Source organism: Poromitra crassiceps (assembly GCF_964638095.1).
Source record: "Poromitra crassiceps genome assembly, chromosome: 19".
In the NCBI taxonomy this organism is placed as follows: domain Eukaryota; kingdom Metazoa; phylum Chordata; class Actinopteri; order Beryciformes; family Melamphaidae; genus Poromitra; species Poromitra crassiceps.
The window spans coordinates 27,277,369-27,296,753 of record NC_139646.1 but is presented as its reverse complement, the minus strand read 5'-3'; the positions used below and the strand labels follow the sequence as shown (position 1 = coordinate 27,296,753).

At 49.0% G+C, this 19,385-nt stretch overlaps 1 pseudogene across 1 annotated transcript; it reads right to left on the bottom strand.

The window, feature by feature from the left end:
• Positions 1-15,013: 15,013 nt before the first annotated feature.
• Positions 15,014-18,954, bottom strand: LOC310794005 (F-box/LRR-repeat protein 3-like; annotated as a pseudogene). The gene is made up of 7 exons: positions 18,868-18,954; positions 17,446-17,496; positions 16,808-16,984; positions 15,793-16,230; positions 15,437-15,556; positions 15,229-15,331; positions 15,014-15,133 (listed from the first exon to the last, which is right to left on the bottom strand). The product of its transcript is annotated as an F-box/LRR-repeat protein 3-like (transcript).
• Positions 18,955-19,385: the final 431 nt, after the last annotated feature.

Here is a 19,385-nt window from a genome sequence, read left to right as displayed (position 1 = left end):
TGTGGTCCTGGTAGATCGTGCTGGGCTGGCTGTGGTACTGGTAGATCGTGCTGGGCTGGTTGTGGTACTGGTAGATCGTGCTGGGCTGGTTGTGGTCCTGGTAGATCGTGCTGGGCTGGCTGTGGTACTGGTAGATCATGTTGGGCTGGCTGTGGTCCTGGTAGATCGTGCTGGGCTGGCTGTGGTACTGGTAGATCATGTTGGGCTGGCTGTGGTCCTGGTAGATCGTGCTGGGCTGGCTGTGGTACTGGTAGATCATGTTGGGCTGGCTGTGGTCCTGGTAGATCGTGCTGGGCTGGTTGTGGTCCTGGTAGATCGTGCTGGGCTGGCTGTGGTACTGGTAGATCGTGCTGGGCTGGCTGTGGTACTGGTAGATCGTGCTGGGCTGGCTGTGGTACTGGTAGATCGTGCTGGGCTGGCTGTGGTCCTGGTAGATCGTGCTGGGCTGGCTGTGGTCCTGATAGATCGTGCTGGGCTGGTTGTGGTCCTGGTAGATCGTGCTGGGCTGGCTGTGGTACTGGTAGATCGTGCTGGGCTGGCTGTGGTCCTGGTAGATCGTGCTGGGCTGGCTGTGGTACTGGTAGATCATGCTGGGCTGGCTGTGGTACTGGTAGATCGTGCTGGGCTGGCTGTGGTACTGGTAGATCGTGCTGGGCTGGCTGTGGTACTGGTAGATCGTGCTGGGCTGGCTGTGGTCCTGGTAGATCGTGCTGGGCTGGCTGTGGTACTGGTAGATCGTGCTGGGCTGGTTGTGGTACTGGTAGATCGTGCTGGGCTGGTTGTGGTCCTGGTAGATCGTGCTGGGCTGGCTGTGGTACTGGTAGATCGTGCTGGGCTGGCTGTGGTCCTGGTAGATCGTGCTGGGCTGGTTGTGGTACTGGTAGATCGTGCTGGGCTGGTTGTGGTACTGGTAGATCGTGCTGGGCTGGTTGTGGTACTGGTAGATCGTGCTGGGCTGGTTGTGGTCCTGGTAGATCGTGCTGGGCTGGTTGTGGTCCTGGTAGATCGTGCTGGGCTGGCTGTGGTACTGGTAGATCGTGCTGGGCTGGCTGTGGTCCTGGTAGATCGTGCTGGGCTGGTTGTGGTCCTGGTAGATCGTGCTGGGCTGGTTGTGGTCCTGGTAGATCGTGCTGGGCTGGTTGTGGTCCTGGTAGATCGTGCTGGGCTGGTTGTGGTCCTGGTAGATCGTGCTGGGCTGGTTGTGGTCCTGGTAGATCGTGCTGGGCTGGTTGTGGTCCTGGTAGATCGTGCTGGGCTGGTTGTGGTCCTGGTAGATCGTGCTGGGCTGGCTGTGGTCCTGGTAGATCGTGCTGGGCTGGCTGTGGTCCTGGTAGATCGTGCTGGGCTGGCTGTGGTACTGGTAGATTGTGCTGGGCTGGCTGTGGTACTGGTAGATCGTGCTGGGCTGGCTGTGGTACTGGTAGATCGTGCTGGGCTGGCTGTGGTACCATACCATACCAACTTTATTTGTATAGCACATTTAAAAACAACAATGTTGTACCAAAGTGCTTAACAGATTGAAAAAATATATATAAATAAATAACACCTCACTCATAAAACATACACAGTGTCACATTTAAAAGCATCAAACACATAAAACAAACACAGTGTCAAATTTAAAAATATCAAACCACTCAGGCTGTGGTAGGGAAAGGCCAGAGAATAAAAGTGTGTCTTGAGACGTGATTTAAACGCCTGCAGGGTGGGGGCTTGCCTAACATGCAGAGGCAGCTCGTTCCAGAGCTTGTTAAGTTAGTTAACTCATTGAGTGCCATGGACGTCTTTCGACGTCCAATTAAATAGTGACGTAGAGTGCCAAGGACGTCTTTCGACGTCCAATGCGTTTTTTGACGGTGGGACGTCGATCAAAGCCTTCCGCATCTCCTGTACAACTATTGTAGCTATTGGAGGTCTATAACCTATTTTACAGAACCCTTAGGTGGCGACAGTGCTCTCCAGGTTAACAGAAACGCAGAGAAAAACAGAGAATAAGTCGTTGGGGAAACGGAAATCGCATCGCATCCGTATGCATCGATATGCATGAAGCGTTTTAACGTTAGATGTGCCTGCAGCAGCCAATCTGCTCCCACAATTGAGCTCCTCCATGTCCGCTGCGACAGCCCATCCGCATGATCAGCCGTGGAGTTGTTATTATTCTCAACTGGAAGCATAGGAGCCGGTGACAAACACACGCGGAACGCTGTAAAAAAGCTGGATGTCGCGCACCCTTCACTGTGCACAGCAAACTCAGCAGAGAGCCACCAGAGACACTCCCATACGGAGGAGTGTGCAGTTGAGGGGGGTGGGGGGGGGGGGGGGGGGCACGCAGAGCAGCACACAATACCCAGACAGACCCAGACAGCAGGACAGGATTGGCAAACGCAAGCCAGAATATCCGATGCCCACCAGCAGCAAATCAAGACCAGCAAGAAGCTGCAACCAGCAGCGCACGCAGGGGCCAGCGCTGCTGGTTGCAGCTAAAAATATTATTCTGCCAAACAAAATTCCCTGGCCTTCACTGTTTTATTGAAGGAAATTATTTTTGAGGTGTGACTACATCAGAAAATTAGCTTCAGAGTCAGTGATGTGTTTGAAATGTTTAATTTCACAAAAGGGCCATTATCTCAGCTCCTAGAAAAAAACATCTCTTTTTGGTTAAATCAAGCTATCTTCTCCGGCTGATAACTAAAGAACGGAAAATTATATCAATAAACCTGTTTTTGCTGATGATAGAAAAGAGTCTCATCGTTCTTTTTGCGTGTTCAGTGTTTACATAGTAATATCACACAATATTCTGTGGGCCTCGAGAAATCACTGAAAAAAGCTCTGAAACTCTGGCACTGGGAGCGTCCGTTCTCCAAAAGTGGCTGGCACTCAATGAGTTAAGTTATCCTTTATTTATCCCCTTGGGGAAATTCATCCTCTGCATTTGACCCATCCTCTACTAGGAACCTTTCTAGAACTAGGAGCAGTGGGCAGCCACTGTGCAGCGCCCGGGGACCAACTCCAGTTCTTTTGCCATTGCCTTGGTCAGGGGCACTGACAGCACAACACACTATTACCAACAATGACATCAAAAAGTAAAGTGGTGCAGTTTAAAAAAGTGACATCGAAAGACAAAAGAACACAACCAATAGTGAAGTGAACCCATATGTTCACTCAGTTTTCTTATCTCCTGTCCTACATCACATCTCACTGTCTATTAAGGGAGATGAGAATCAGATATTCTCCTCTTGGTCCACTCGATGGCTTGGAGTCATCTAGCTCTTTTAGGTTCCTAGATAAAGCTCTGTCACCTAGCTCTTGAGATGATGATTACAGCCATTTCATATCTTTCTGATCATGATTATTGATCGTACCTTTATCCTGCGTGCCCGGCTGATCAGCCCGTCCTGCATGGACGATCCCAGCAGGAGGTCCACTCTGTGGAAGGAAGACTGACCGAGAGACTGACCAGCTGAGACTGGAGCCCAGGCCTGGAAAGGACCGCTGACCGCCAACAGCTGGAACACACACACACACACACACACACAGACAGACAGACAGACACACACACACACACACACACACACACACACACACACACACACGGTTTATTAAGTCATTGTGTGGTTTTTCTGTGGTTTACAAAGTCATGTCAAAAATCTTCACTTGAGGCTTCCCTTCTCCACATGTTTTGGCCCGAGGTTTGAACAATATTGGGGGAATGTTATCTAAACCTTATAATAATGTTATCTAAACCTTATCATCCTCAATTTGGACCTGGAACTAACCCTCTGATTTCTCTGTTTGGCCCCACTGGAGACGATGCTGCACACCTGACCTCAGTCAAATGCCCGACTCTGTCCTTTGCCTCTCTTTTGGCCAGGTGTGCAATATGACTAAGATGGAAGGATGCTGCCCCGCCCACTCACACTCAGTGGCTGAGGGACATTATGTCCTGTCTAAGTCTGCTGCCCCGCCCACTCATGCTCAGTGGCTGACAGACATTATGTCCTGTCTAAGTCTGCTGCCCCGCCCACTCACGCTCAGTGGCTGAGGGACATTATGTCCTGTCTAAGTCTGCTGCCCCGCCCACTCACTCTCAGTGGCTGAGGGACATTATGTCCTGTCTGTCTGCTGCCCCACCCACTCACGCTCAGTGGCTGAGGGACATTATGTCCTGTCTAAGTCTGCTGCCCCGCCCACTCATGCTCAGTGGCTGAGGGACATTATGTCCTGTCTAAGTCTGCTGCCCCGCCCACTCACGCTCAGTGGCTGAGGGACATTATGTCCTGTCTAAGTCTGCTGCCCCGCCCACTCATGCTCAGTGGCTGAGGGACATTATGTCTTGTCTAAGTCTTGAAACGATCCGCTACTAAGTTGGCAACTCAAACAGTTCCAGAAGGTGTGGGGACCGTTCCTGGAATAGTTCCATAACCTCCAGTCGAACTTGCTTTTTGCCTCTCCGCCGATTCTTGTCAGTAGTACAATGTGTACAATTGTATCAGTCTCTTTACGCCCCTGTCTTATTTTCTTTTCTTATTTATCAATTTATTTTCTCCTTCAACTTCTCTTCCATTTTTGTTTTTAATATAAAAACGTGACTTCCAGCATCTTTCTTTGTTACTCCTGGGACGAAATATATCTTCATGGAGCTCCAGCTTGTGGGTGGTGGTGAGTTAGGGGCGTCTGGGATATGGTTGCATTATGGGCCTTTCTACAATACACTTTACAAACTTCCCATCTGTCGTGTACACCTGTGTAACACCAATCAAAATATTTTTTTGGGGGGGAAATCAGTTGATCTGCCGAAGGCAACAACATGGAAAACTCACTGTGTGTGTGTGTGTGTGTGTGTGTGTGTGTTTAGCTGTACTTACCTTGGTCTGGGCAGCGTTGAGTGTGTGTGCAGGCATGGCTCTGAGGCAGGCGGCCATCTTGTCATGGTCAGTGGGGTCAGTGAGGTCAGAGGTGGGGCAGCCCAGCTCTCTGGACAGAGCCAGCGCCTGGCGCCTGGCGGAGGAGGTGGACTGCAGCGCTGCTGGGGAGAACACAGAGCCACCCTGCAGGTGGAGAGAGGAGGAGGAGACATCTCATGTGTCATTTTCTGCCACTAGGGGGCTCTTAATCCAAATAATAACAAGACGCGCTTTGAGGATATTGCATGGGATCATGGGAGTTGTCTCCACCTCCTTACTATTTTGTTTTTAGGTTGGGATTCCTTCAGTGTTCAGTAGGGGTGTCACGATACACTCAGTTCATGATACGATATTGGGTTCACGATAACGATACGATACGATATTTTAACAATAATTTTTTTAGATCGATTTGTAAGTTGAGGGGGCATCGTCCACACTAATTTGAGTAATTTCACAATTTTCATCCTCTGTGTGTGTAACGTCCCTCATCTGTTCAAACAAAGCAATGAAAAGGAGAGCGAGCATGCAATCAGATGCAGATCAGTGCCACCATGTTCAGCTTATTTTTTCTCGTGATATGAGATTTCATCTCAACGATACATATTGTCACGTTTTGATATCGCGATATATTGTGGGACGATATATTGTGACATCCCTAGTGTTCATCATTCACAAGGTTTTTACCTGGAGTCCAATTATCCACAGAGGTCTCCTCCTCTCCAAACCAATGGACTAATTAAAACTGGTAAAAACTAGTGGTCGATAGGGGTGGGGGGTGATCAATACAGCATAGTATCGCAATATTTTGTGTGTCAATATATTGTACTAGGTATCTCGCGTGCTACGCGCGCTTGATTCCTCGCTAGCTCGCCCGCCCTGCAGCTCGTCGAGCTGGCCCTGCAGCTCGCATACGCAGCTCGGATGTCGAGTGATAATCGAATGTTGATGATGTATATGTATATTTTTGTATTATTATTATTATTATTTTGTGTGTGGGTTTTTTTCTTTTTCTTTGTCTGAGCCGGTTTGTCTCGTATTGTCTCGTATATTGTTCTATAAAAAAATTGAACATAAAATATTGGAAAAAAGAAAAAATGATGTGTTATGGGTGTGTTTGTAGGGAACGTGGTTTGTAGGGAATGTGGTTTGTAGGAGGTGTGGTTTGTAGGAGGTGTGGTTTGTAGGGGTGTGGTTTGTAGGAGGTGTGGTTTGTAGGGGCGTGGTTTGTAGGAGGTGTGGTTTGTAGGGGGCGTGGTTTGTAGGGTCTGCACCGCAGCAGTAGAAGGAGAAGAGTCCTCACCATCAGCACCATGCGTCTGAACAGAGGAGGTGAGGAGGAGGAGGAGGAGGAGGTAGAGAGGAGGTGAAGGCTGGTGATGTCAGCGCCGCCACGCTCCGCCCCCACCGTCACTCTCCTGTTGTCCCCGCCCACCAGGGAGATGTGGGCGTCTACCCAACGCAGCGCCGCCTCCTGGTCCGACAGACCGTAGTTACCATGGAGACCAGCCGAACCTGCGGGGGGAGAGAGTGTCGACTGGTTTTATTTCTCCCCAGTTGACCTTGGCAATCCCCCTGCTGTCCCAGGCGTTGTTCCACCCGCTCTGCCGATCTGGAGAGACTTGTAGACGAGCACATCCTTCCTCCGATACATGTGCAGTCAGCACATCCTTCCTCCGATACATGTGCAGTCAGCACATCCTTCCTCCGATACATGTGCAGTCAGCACATCCTTCCTCCGATACATGTGCAGTCAGCACATCCTTCCTCTGATACATGTGCAGTCAGCACATCCTTCCTCTGATACATGTGCAGTCAGCACATCCTTCCTCCGATACATGTGCAGTCAGCACATCCTTCCTCCGATACATGTGCAGTCAGCACATCCTTCCTCCGATACATGTGCAGTCAGCACATCCTTCCTCCGATACATGTGCAGTCAGCACATCCTTCCTCTGATACATGTGCAGTCAGCACATCCTTCCTCCGATACATGTGCAGTCAGCAAATCCTCCTCCGATACATGTGCAGTCAGCACATCCTTCCTCTGATACATGTGCAGTCAGCACATCCTTCCTCCGATACATGTGCAGTCAGCACATCCTTCCTCCGATACATGTGCAGTCAGCACATCCTTCCTCTGATACATGTGCAGTCAGCACATCCTTCCTCTGATACATGTGCAGTCAGCACATCCTTCCTCTGATACATGTGCAGTCAGCACATCCTTCCTCCGATACATGTGCAGTCAGCACATCCTTCCTCTGATACATGTGCAGTCAGTCACCAGATGCTTTCTTCACCTGACAGCAGGTCGTAGCACATGGGAGGATGCTCGACCACGCCAGAGGTAGCAACACGGGGGCTCGAACTTGCAACCCTCGTGTTGGTAGGCGGGGTTATCTACCGCTGCACTACCCGGATGCCCTGTTCAATTCTGAGATAGTGTGTGTGTGTGTGTGTGTGTGTGTGTGTGTGTGTGTGTGTGCGTGTACCTGTGCTCAGGAAGCCCAATGCGGCGGTCCGGTAGCTGGCTGTTACCACGACGATGTTGCCCATGGTGGCGAGGGCGGAGCCATCTAACAGTCCTGGGCTCTGATTGGCCGTGGGGTTGAAGAAGAAAACCAGGACTGGGACACGCCCAATCTGTCTCTCACACACACACACACACACACACACACACACACACACACACACACAGATTATAGATGTAGATCGTTGAATTTGGAGTTTCTCAGAGAAAATCTGGAAATATTAAATTGGTTTGAATGAGAATTTATTTAATGCTTTATTTCACTTTAGTATAATTTGGCATAATAGTGTCTATGTATACTGTGGTATATTTTGGGTCTAAAGAGGGATCAGTGCATATTGAAGATGTTTGGCCCGTTATCATCTCCCAGACCAACCTGTCCAGACGGAGAGAAGATGTTCAGGTACAGACAGTCTTCACTGGAGGCTGCAGAGGACCCATCACCAGGCTGGAGACAGCTGGGCCTGCAAGACAGACAGACAGACAGACAGACAGACAGACAGACAGACAGGTATAGTGAATCAGACAGACACACAGACAGACCGGTAGAAACAGACAGACAGACAGACAGACAGGTAGTGTACCGGGCTCTGGTGGCATCCCAGCTTCCCGCCCAATCAGCCGGCTGAGCGGCTTTGAAACGGAGCGATCCTATTGGTGGACGGGCGTACGGAACTCCCAGGAACTGGACAACTGTCTTCTTGTCTGACCCCAGGGTTGTTTCCACGGTGACGCCCTGCAGGGTTCCATGACCCGGGACGGAGACGGACGTAACCGACGGCAACCGCTCTGCCGAGGGAAACAAGAACACACACGCAGACATGTGTTACTGACGCGGAATCAAACCCGCCACAACTAGAATGTTGTCCTGGGCTATGATTGGCTCACCTTTCCTCAGGTACACCTGGGGGGCGGGCTCTCTGATGACCAGTCTACAGGAGAAGGCGGGGCCAGATGAGCCAGGGGCGGAGCTTAAGCCACAGGCCCTGGTGTCTGGGTAGAGGACGCAGTGGGTGGCAGACGCCGTCTGGCTGACTGACACAGCCATGCAGGACTCCACCTCCTGGCAGGCTGAAACAGGAAGTAAACAGGAAGTAAACATGCAGGCCTCCACCTCCTGGCAGGCTGAAACAGGAAGTAAACAGGAAGTAAACATGCAGGACTCCACCTCCTGGCAGGCTGAAACAGGAAGTAAACAGGAAGTAAACATGCAGGCCTCCACCTCCTGGCAGGCTGAAACAGGAAGTAAACATGCACGACTCCACCTCCTGGCAGGCTGAAACAGGAAGTACACAGGAAGTAAACATGCAGGACTCCACCTCCTGGCAGGCTGAAACAGGAAGTAAACAGGAAGTAAACATGAAGGACTCCACCTCCTGGCAGGCTGAAACAGGAAGTAAACAGGAAGTAAACATGCAGGACTCCACCTCCTGGCAGGCTGAAACAGGAAGTAAACAGGAAGTAAACATGCAGGACTCCACCTCCTGGCAGGCTGAAACAGGAAGTAAACAGGAAGTAAACATGCAGGACTCCACCTCCTGGCAGGCTGAAACAGGAAGTAAACAGGAAGTAAACATGCAGGACTCCACCTCCTGGCAGGCTGAAACAGGAAGTAAATGGTGTACACTGCAGTGTAGAAACAGTGTGACAGATGTGCTTATAAAATAATATATATTATGTATTTAAGTGAATGATTATCTTATTAATCGATAAGGGTCTGATGAACGAGAGGGTTCAAAACGGGTCCATAATAACCCAATGGATGATGTCATGGTAGCTACGTTCATATTTTTATAGTTTACGCTGCAACCCAGGCAGGGTCAGTGCCTTGCTCAGCAGCACTAGATCAGTGGTGTGTTGGATCAGACGTTAAAGTCTCTCCTTCCTCAATGCTCAGCCTGTCTCTACTGCAGTGCATGCTGGTCTCCCTCCTGCTCAGCCTGTCTCTCCTGCAGTGCATGCTGGTCTCCCTCCTGCTCAGCCTGTCTCTCCTGCAGTGCATGCTGGTCTCCCTCCTGCTCAGCCTGTCTCTCCTGCAGTGCATGCTGGTCTCCCTCCTGCTCAGTCTGTCTCTCCTGCAGTGCATGCTGGTCTCTCTCCTGCTCAGCCTGTCTCTCCTGCAGTGCATGCTGGTCTCTCTCCTGCTCAGCCTGTCTCTCCTGCAGTGCATGCTGGTCTCCCTCCTGCTCAGTCTGTCTCTCCTGCAGTGCATGCTGGTCTCCCTCCTGCTCAGCCTGTCTCTCCTGCAGTGCATGCTGGTCTCCCTCCTGCTCAGCCTGTCTCTCCTGCAGTGCATGCTGGTCTCCCTCCTGCTCAGTCTGTCTCTCCTGCAGTGCATGCTGGTCTCTCTCCTGCTCAGCCTGTCTCTACTGCAGTGCATGCTGGTCTCTCTCCTGCTCAGCCTGTCTCTACTGGAGTGCATGCTGGTCTCTCTCCTGCTCAGCCTGTCTCTCCTGCAGTGCATGCTGGTCTCTCTCCTGCTCAGCCTGTCTCTACTGGAGTGCATGCTGGTCTCTCTCCTGCTCAGTCTGTCTCTACTGGAGTGCATGCTGGTCTCTCTCCTGCTCAGCCTGTCTCTACTGGAGTGCATGCTGGTCTCCCTCCTGCTCAGCCTGTCTACTGCAGTGCATGCTGGTCTCCCTCCTGCTCAGCCTGTCTCTCCTGGAGTGCATGCTGGTCTCCCTCCTGCTCAGCCTGTCTCTACTGGAGTGCATGCTGGTCTCTCTCCTGCTCAGTCTGTCTCTACTGGAGTGCATGCTGGTCTCCCTCCTGCTCAGCCTGTCTCTCCTGGAGTGCATGCTGGTCTCCCTCCTGCTCAGCCTGTCTCTCCTGGAGTGCATGCTGGTCTCTCTCCTGCTCAGCCTGTCTCTACTGGAGTGCATGCTGGTCTCTCTCCTGCTCAGTCTGTCTCTACTGGTGTGCATGCTGGTCTCTCTCCTGCTCAGTCTGTCTCTACTGGAGTGCATGCTGGTCTCCCTCCTGCTCAGCCTGTCTCTCCTGGAGTGCATGCTGGTCTCCCTCCTGCTCAGCCTGTCTCTCCTGGAGTGCATGCTGGTCTCTCTCCTGCTCAGCCTGTCTCTACTGGAGTGCATGCTGGTCTCTCTCCTGCTCAGCCTGTCTCTACTGCAGTGCATGCTGGTCTCTCTCCTGCTCAGCCTGTCTCTACTGCAGTGCATGCTGGTCTCTCTCCTGCTCAGTCTGTCTCTACTGGAGTGCATGCTGGTCTCTCTCCTGCTCAGCCTGTCTCTACTGGAGTGCATGCTGGTCTCTCTCCTGCTCAGCCTGTCTCTACTGCAGTGCATACTGGTCTCTCTCCTGCTCAGTCTGTCTCTACTGGAGTGCATGCTGGTCTCCCTCCTGCTCAACCTGTCTCTACTGGAGTGCATGCTGGTCTCCCTCCTGCTCAGTCTGTCTCTACTGGAGTGCATGCTGGTCTCTCTCCCGCTCCTATGGTGGAGACATTGGTGTCTCTCCTCTCCTACGATGGATTTCTCCCTGTATGATTGTCTCTTGGTGAAAAATGGCGGCTCTAGAAAGAAGTCCTCACTCTTTGATTCTGAGGGACTGACACCAAAACCTGACGTTTACCAAAGATGTTTGACGTCCTGAAAGATCTCCTCATATCAAACTTCCACTGTAGCTGCTGGAAACACCTGGAGGTGACGTCACCTTGTTTACGATTGGCCGGTTATCAACCAGAAGAAAAAGAGGACTAACTCCTGGATGGAGCCAGAGATGAAAAGTTGTTTTGATCAGAGTTACAGAGTTTTAGGTGAGTTTTCTTTAAAGGTGGGTGGTTACCATGGAGACACCAGTCCCTGGTCTTGTCCTGGTCGGTAGCGATGTCTCGGCTCACGTGGATGACATCATAGGAGGAGACGGACGGGTCAACCAGGACCGCCGAGTCAGCGAGAAGAGTCCAATTGTCCAGAGACACTGACAGAAAAACATGAACATAAGATGAATAAACACTCATACTAGTAGTAGCAGTAGTACTAGCAGTAGTAGTATTGGTATATTAGTGTTAGCCTGGGTAAACCCAGCCTCCACGTGACTTAGGCTACAGGCATAGCCTGTGATGTGGTTTACCCAGGCTATATTAGTGTATTCATCTAGCCTGTGATGTGGTTTACCCAGGCTATATTAGTGTATGCATCTAGCCTGTGATGTGGTTTACCCAGGCTATATTAGTGTATGCATCTAGCCTGTGATGTGGTTTACCCAGGCTATATTAGTGTATGCATCTAGCCTGTGATGTGGTTTACCCAGGCTATATTAGTGTATTCATCTAGCCTGTGATGTGGTTTACCCAGGCTATATTAGTGTATGCATCTAGCCTGTGATGTGGTTTACCCAGGCTATATTAGTGTATGCATCTAGCCTGTGATGTGGTTTACCCAGGCTATATTAGTGTATGCATCTAGCCTGTGATGTGGTTTACCCAGGCTATATTAGTGTATGCATCTAGCCTGTGATGTGGTTTACCCAGGCTATATTAGTGTATGCATCTAGCCTGTGATGTGGTTTACCCAGGCTATATTAGTGTATTCATCTAGCCTGTGATGTGGTTTACCCAGGCTATATTAGTGCATTCATCTCACCGTTGTTTGTGGTTGGTGGGAGGCTGAATGGAGGACAAAGAGCAGGAGATGAACTCCACTGATTCACTGAGGAGAGAGAACAAGTCAGGTCACATGCTATCTGTGTGTGTGTGTGTGTGTGTGTGTGTGTGTGTGTGTGTGTGTGTGTCTGTGTGTGCCTGTGTGTGTGCGTGTGTGCATGTGCATGTGCCTGTGTGTGTGTGTGTGTGTGTGTGTGTGCCTGTGTGTGTGCCTGTGTGTGTGTGTGTGTGTGTGTGTGTGTGTGTGTGTGTGTGTGTGTGTGTGTTACCGGGTTTCTGGTACCAGCCCAGTGGTTCTGGGGCGCTCTGCACGGTGGATGCTCGGCAGTCCTGCGTCCTCCAGGAAGTCCCGCCCTCCTCGCTGCACGTCTGAACGCCCAGGCTGAGCAGGGACACACACACCACGTCTGAGCCGCCTGCACACACACACACACACACACACACACAGGCACACACACACCGCAAGGTTATTATATTGAATATATATATATATATTAAAACTAAATGAAAAACGAAAAGTACTGTAGGTGTGGGGGGGAAAACCTTTGAGTTAACTGAAATAAATAATCAATACATTTCTTTTCCAAAAAAAAAAAAAAAAAAAAAAAAAAAACATTTCCTTTCAACTCACCAGCAGCTGACTTTGTGTCTCGAACCAAACCGAAACCACGGCAACAAGGATCCTCATCACAACGCCGCTCACACTGCAAGAACCTGAACACACACGCACGCACACGCACACACACACACACACACAGGCACACACACAGGCACACACGCGCGAGCACACACACACATGCACACAGGCACACACACACACACACAACCTAGTCACCCCAGGAAGTTCACAGGAAAGTTGGAAGTTGAAAATCCTACAGTGTGTGTGACCAGTGTGTGCTTGTGTGTGTGTGTCTACGTGTCTGTAGCCGTTTTCCCACATGCGTACCGGAAAATTACCTGAAAGTCAATATCGGACATTTCCCGGAATTTCCCTTCACACCTGGGCGCTCGCATGTGGGAATATAGCAGCGGAATTGCCTGTATGTTGGGGGGCGGGGCGGCACTGCAGAGCGGGCGGGGAGTGACGTGTCGGCAAAACTCCGATGGTGAAATAAGTTTGCTTGTCACACAATAAATCACACTCGTTTGACTTAAGAGGGCATGTATGTTGTATCATTCACATTCGCTAACCAGTCTTTGAACTGAAATATTTGAAGAAGTTGGGATCCGTGTCTGAGAGAAATAGCCTGGCTGGTTCGATGTTTATCCGTTCACCTGCGTCGCGTTGAAGCAAAATACGTAAGCACACCTGCTTACGAGTCACAAGGTAGTGACTGAGAGCAGGTCTGAGAGCAGGTCACTGGGGGCTGGGTTTACCCAGGCTAGGCCAGCCCTATAAAACCTGAGTGTCTATCACTGACTGATGCAGTTACACCACTGGTCGGTCAGAACACGTGCAGCCAGAGCACGGTCCAGCCATGTACTAGGATTTGACCTAGTCTTGTTAACAAAGCATTTAAGCAAGCAGCAAACTAAATCAACTTCAAGGTGTAGCAGATATACATTTCCAAGCTCTTTGTTGTGGAGGTAATCTCTCAATCGCAGAGTCTCAGGTGTGACATGTTACCTTGCAAATGGGGCATGACATGAAGCCAAAGGTGATCCGGGGCCCTAGCCAGCGGTTGTCAAGAACACGGCGAGTACACTGAAGGTGGAACACATGACTGCAGTCCAACTGGGAACAGAGCAAAGAGGGAGTTCAGAAACACATAGAAGCTGCCAATCTCTCATACCTCATGGATAAGCAGACATGCACACCTGGACTGCAGGAGCAGCAGAGAGGGCTTCTGTGAAGCAGATCATGCACATGTCATCTGCATCCTGCTTCAGACAGCCAGTGCTCTTGTCACAACCATGCAGACATGGCAGACAGCTCTCCTCATTCTTAACTCCACCACACGGATGGATGCCCGCAAGGATGGGTTTTACTGCATGCCAGCTTGGAATACTCCTAAGAAGAATAACACGAGAGGAGTTGGGAGAGGCTTTCAAACTGCTGCCAACAATGCTTTTTCCACCACAAAGTACTGCGTAGTTATGATCTGAAATCTTCAGCATCAGTGGCACAATAACACTAATATTCAGTATGTCAGTGCTGTGCAGGCGTGTGAACAGGCAGTGCTTTGTACCTGGCAGTCTGGGTCTGAGCAGACACTGCCCACTGCAGACGGCTCAGTTCCATTCCTCGTACCGCAGAACCTGCAGGCATCGGAGCTGGAAGCTGGTTTACCGACACAAAGATTGGATTTGTCAGCATTTAGAACAGCATTACCACATGGAGGATTATTTAGAAAAGCAGGCACACACTGATGTTACCTGTGTGCTCTCTGAACTCCACCATAGCCTTCATGGTCTTTGAGTCAGCCAGCGCCATGAGCACAGAAGAGCTTGGTCCTCCCACAACCTTCGTGGAGGTCCACCTTTATAGCCTCCTCTTCCTCGTTGAACACCTGAGGCAGCCGGGAAAATAAGACTAAACACCAGCACATTCTATGCAACATTCATTTGACAAACTGTTTCATATTATCAAAAAAGAACAGCACTTGGGACAATGATTAGTGGAAGAATCGTAATGCTTAAAAACAGCCCAGCCTTCATATGAGGGATGTGTGTCGCATCAGGGAGACAACCGACACTGACCTGTCTCTGGTGAGAGACCAACACTGACCTGTCTCTGGTGAGAGACCAACACTGACCTGTCTCTGGTGAGAGACCAACACTGACCTGTCTCTGGTGAGAGACCAACACTGACCTGTCTCTGGTGAGAGACCAACACTGACCTGTCTCTGGTGAGAGACCAACACTGACCTGTCTCTGGTGAGAGACCAACACTAACCTGTCTCTGGTGAGAGACCAACACTGACCTGTCTCTGGTGAGAGACCAACACTAACCTGTCTCTGGTGAGAGCGCGTGCGCCGGTGCAGGTGGAGGAAGTGGTCACAATCGGTACAAAGGTTGCCACACATGTTACACAGGACGATGGCCGCTGTCTCACCATCGTCATGGTTGTCACACATGGGCTGAGGATAGGACAGGTGGAAATCAATGTATCATTCATTTAATGCTCTGTCATTTATTTCTATACATTTTAGCCTTTAGCTGCTACAGTTTTTACCATCTGTTTCTGCTGTCCATCTTTACCCATCCAGCGACGCAGAGGACAGTCTGTCTACATGGTCCTGGTCCAGCGCACACAGCAAAGCCAGGGCCAGCCACAACTGAGAGAGAGAATAGTAAAGGAATAAGGATACATGATTAATCCAGATACAATACCTCTAAACATAGATACATGTACTGTGTATTGCCGGGACTTGAGTGCATACCCTGGTGGTGGCGATGCATGGCACAGGAGACCGATGCTCCTCCTCCATTTTGGTCAGGGCAATGATGGTCTCAGCGATGGCGTTTTTGGTGACTCTGGACCAGGCATCTGAGAGGTGGCCCTTAAAAAAAAGCCACACAAGTGTTTATTTACATTGAATTATCAGACATTATATGGGAAAGGAGTTTGTCTGTGGTACAACAGACAGTTAATAGCAGACACCAGCTGAATCAATTTAAAGTTGCTCATCGTCTTCAACTATTCTAAGCATAAGCTGCACAAGTTCTTCCGCTCTGTCTCATCACTGTGTGTCAGGTGTCAACTCCACAAAGGCGCTGCAGGAAACCTCACACTCACCCAGACCGATGGCCGATAACTGGGTGCAATGTTTCGCAATGCGAATCAGTTCCTCATCCAAGAGGGCGCAGCCCGTTGGCACACACGACCAACTCCACCAGACGGGGGCAGTGCAGGCCCACACGGCCCAAGACGTCCTTGCTGACGGAGCGGCCGAAGTAGAGGTGCGTGACGGGGATCTCGTCACAAATGAAAGGGCCGAACTCGTCTTCGTAGAGGAAGAAGTACATGACCAAGTTGAACTTGGGTGAGTGGCGCACCATGGCGTCCCAGCTGCTCTTCTTGATGTTGTGGAAGTGCTGGCCCAGGTTCTCACTCACCACGTCGATGCGCAGGTGTTCCAGGTGGGCATGCTTCTCTGAGGACAGGGCCATCACTCAGGAGGTGGTAGTTCAACGCCAACTCTCTCAGCCCGTGACACTGGTCTGCCACACACAGAATCCTTGCAAATATGGACAGAATTCATCAGCAAACCCAATTTTTATTTTTAAATTTAACAAGTTATAATAAAGGCCAAGAATTCTGGAAGACATGTAATGTTAACCAATGTAAAACAACAACAACAACAACAACAAACAAGCCCCACTATGTTTGCCAAACAGCAGTTGAATCAGCAGTCATTACTACAGCAGGTAATTAACAATGGTTCCAGGAAAATGCATGGTAAGCAGGAGAAACAGGGCAGTCGGTCATTCATAAATGGTATGGTATGGTATGGTTTATTTACTTAATCCCCAAGGGGAAACATGTTTTGCCACCAGAGCGAATACAATTAACACAAACAAATAACAAAAACATACAATACAAGGTTACACGCACAAATTACAGATAAATGCCATAATGAAATGACACCATTTCATATTAGCAGATGAGAAAATGACATACCTTAAATAAGCCATTGAATGGAAATCTTTTGTCTTGTGACTTAATATTAACAGATTTAAAATCTGTTATAACTTTGCCACTGCTTGAAATTCTGTCAGCAACAAATTTGCCTGGAGGACAAATGGCCCACTGTACCTGCTGGGGAGACATGAGGGCAGCTGCTCATCTTCAGCAGTTTCAGGGTGTCACTGTTGTTGGCCACCAGCACCTTTAGAGACGGGTCATCCACTGGCGTGTCTTTGATTTTCAGCGAGGACAGCGATTTGGAGTCGAGACACACCACAGTCAGAGCTGAGGTGAAATGAGACTGTGGAAGGACAAAGATACCCATGAATTATAATGCACAGTGCATGGTTACCTTCAGTTTTCAACCCACAGGTAGCACTTCCACCAGAGTATGGATGGGAGGCAGAGGGAGGTCGACTAGTGCCAGTCACAACATGAGATGTTGTGCCTGTGCAGAGGCAGATGAAGTGCTGTGTGGAAATGTCACCCAGGAACATCTGGTGGTGATGATGATGACAAGGATGATGGAGAACCTCAACCTTCATTTAAACAACATTCAATTTAATGTATAAACTATCCAGCCAACCAACAAGTAAATCTTGGTCGCAGCTTTTAGGATGCCATGCAAGGTCATTTATAGCCAATAGCTGCAACAAAATGGAAACGTAGACTATAAAAACAAAAAGTCCCTTTCAATTTTCTTGTATGTCTGAATAACAGGATACTAGAGAGACCAAGGGCCCTCGTTTTCATGTTAAATACCTTCGGCAGCTCCATGAAACTGGGCCTGGCTGTAGAGATGAGCCCCAGGGTCTGCAGGCAGTAACGTTATGCTATCAGATTATACTCTTAGTTACACAGAAAGGCAGACAAGCTAGCATTACAGTCAAGCTGATTTCAGATGAAGTCGTAGCTAGCCAGCTATAGACAATATGACTGTAATCCAACCACAAGCTATTGAGAAACAAACGCACCTCAACACTGCCCATTAGCTAACGATCCAGCTGCTACATACTGTACATGCCAATAACGTTTCAGACGATCTGAAAGCATTAACGTTATCTCACTACCCTTAACAACACTACTGTAAACACCACGTCACGTGTTACAGTACGAGTATGAAACGATTAGCGTTACCTAGAGAAAGTTATTCCAGACGAACTAGCACCTGCAAACTAACATGCCAACATTAATGTACCAGCTACATACACATCAGAGCGTTACCTCTACACATAAATCAGTGAACACAGACGCCGACCAGACACATGATAGTACTACCCTAACGTCCCCCCCACCATAACTAACGCGATGTATATTTGAACTGGTTTTGGATGTGCTAGCCACTGTGACTCTAGAGCAGATATGCAAGTTTCTTGCCCTGCCAGATAGTTGTAATAGGTGAAAAACATGTGCAGCTCTTTGTCTTCATTAGCAGCAGCACTGGTCGCTTTGAAGGCAAATATCCTGCTAATGTACCCACTAGAACAGGAGTTTTCAAAGTGGGAGGCGGGCCTCGGGCTCTGAGCAGTTTCAGGGGAGGCTCAGTGAATGGAAGTGAAAAAATATTACATTATTACATTGGTTATCATAAGGAGATCACATAGAATATTAGATTAACTTTATTAATCCCCAAGGGGGAAATTGGGTTGATCACATGCTCCAGGAAAAACAGATGCTAGGCTACAAGGCATATATACAGTACATAGGCATGTAGGGCCTACTAATAAGAAAACATTCCAATACATGAAAATAAGGAAAAAATAAATAAAAGACACCTACTCATGATCAAATTATAACAAAATCACCTGTTGGTGGCTAGCTTTACAGCTGAAGAGACAAAGGACTTTCTGAAATGCCTAATGTGTGTGATTTGGTTAAAGAGATACAGTAGTTTTGTGGAATTTTACTGTTTTATCCCACTTTCACAGTTAGAAACTAAATGCCTTCAGTTCAGACATACACTTTTGTATGTATGTGTGTGTGTCTGCAGTATGTCAAACAGCAATATCAGGTTATCTTGGCACAATTGTTGAGTGTCTGGGCTCAAATAACAATCATGATCCAATAGGCATCCATAAATTGAGTGAGGGGGGCTCCTTTTCCCCAGCTTTGTCTGTGGGGAGGCCCACTGTATCAAACTTTGAAAACCCCTGCACTAGAGAATGGGTTCGCATTGTATGTAACGCTACCTTGTTCAGAGGGGATATAGTTCTTCTCATCGTAGTCCTCTTCAAGGATCAGCTGGTCTCCAATGAGAGCAGCTGCAGTCATGGTAACTAAAGAGACATTGGGGTACCGTGGGAGAAACGGAATATAATATCATATTTTATAACGTAGAGACAGACAACACTAACGTTACATGTCAGCCAGTTCTTAGCTGTGGAAAATACAGCAATATAGATTTACTTGACAACTCATTTCCTCGGCTAAGAAGATGAACAACTTAACGTTACCTTGTAGGGCTACTTTGACTTGTGCAAAGAGAAGCGATTATTAACGTTCGATATGCAATAATGCCAGTAACGCGCAGGAAAGAAAGCGAAGGGGCGAGCAGTTAGTATGATGCCAACTCCAGCTAGCATCTCAACATAATCGAACATTACCATTAGCTTAACGCTAGCTAGCTAACGTTAAGTAGTTTCAGAATAGCTCGTTAACGTCCATCTATTCACGTTAAGTGATTCAACGCTACCTTGCAAGGT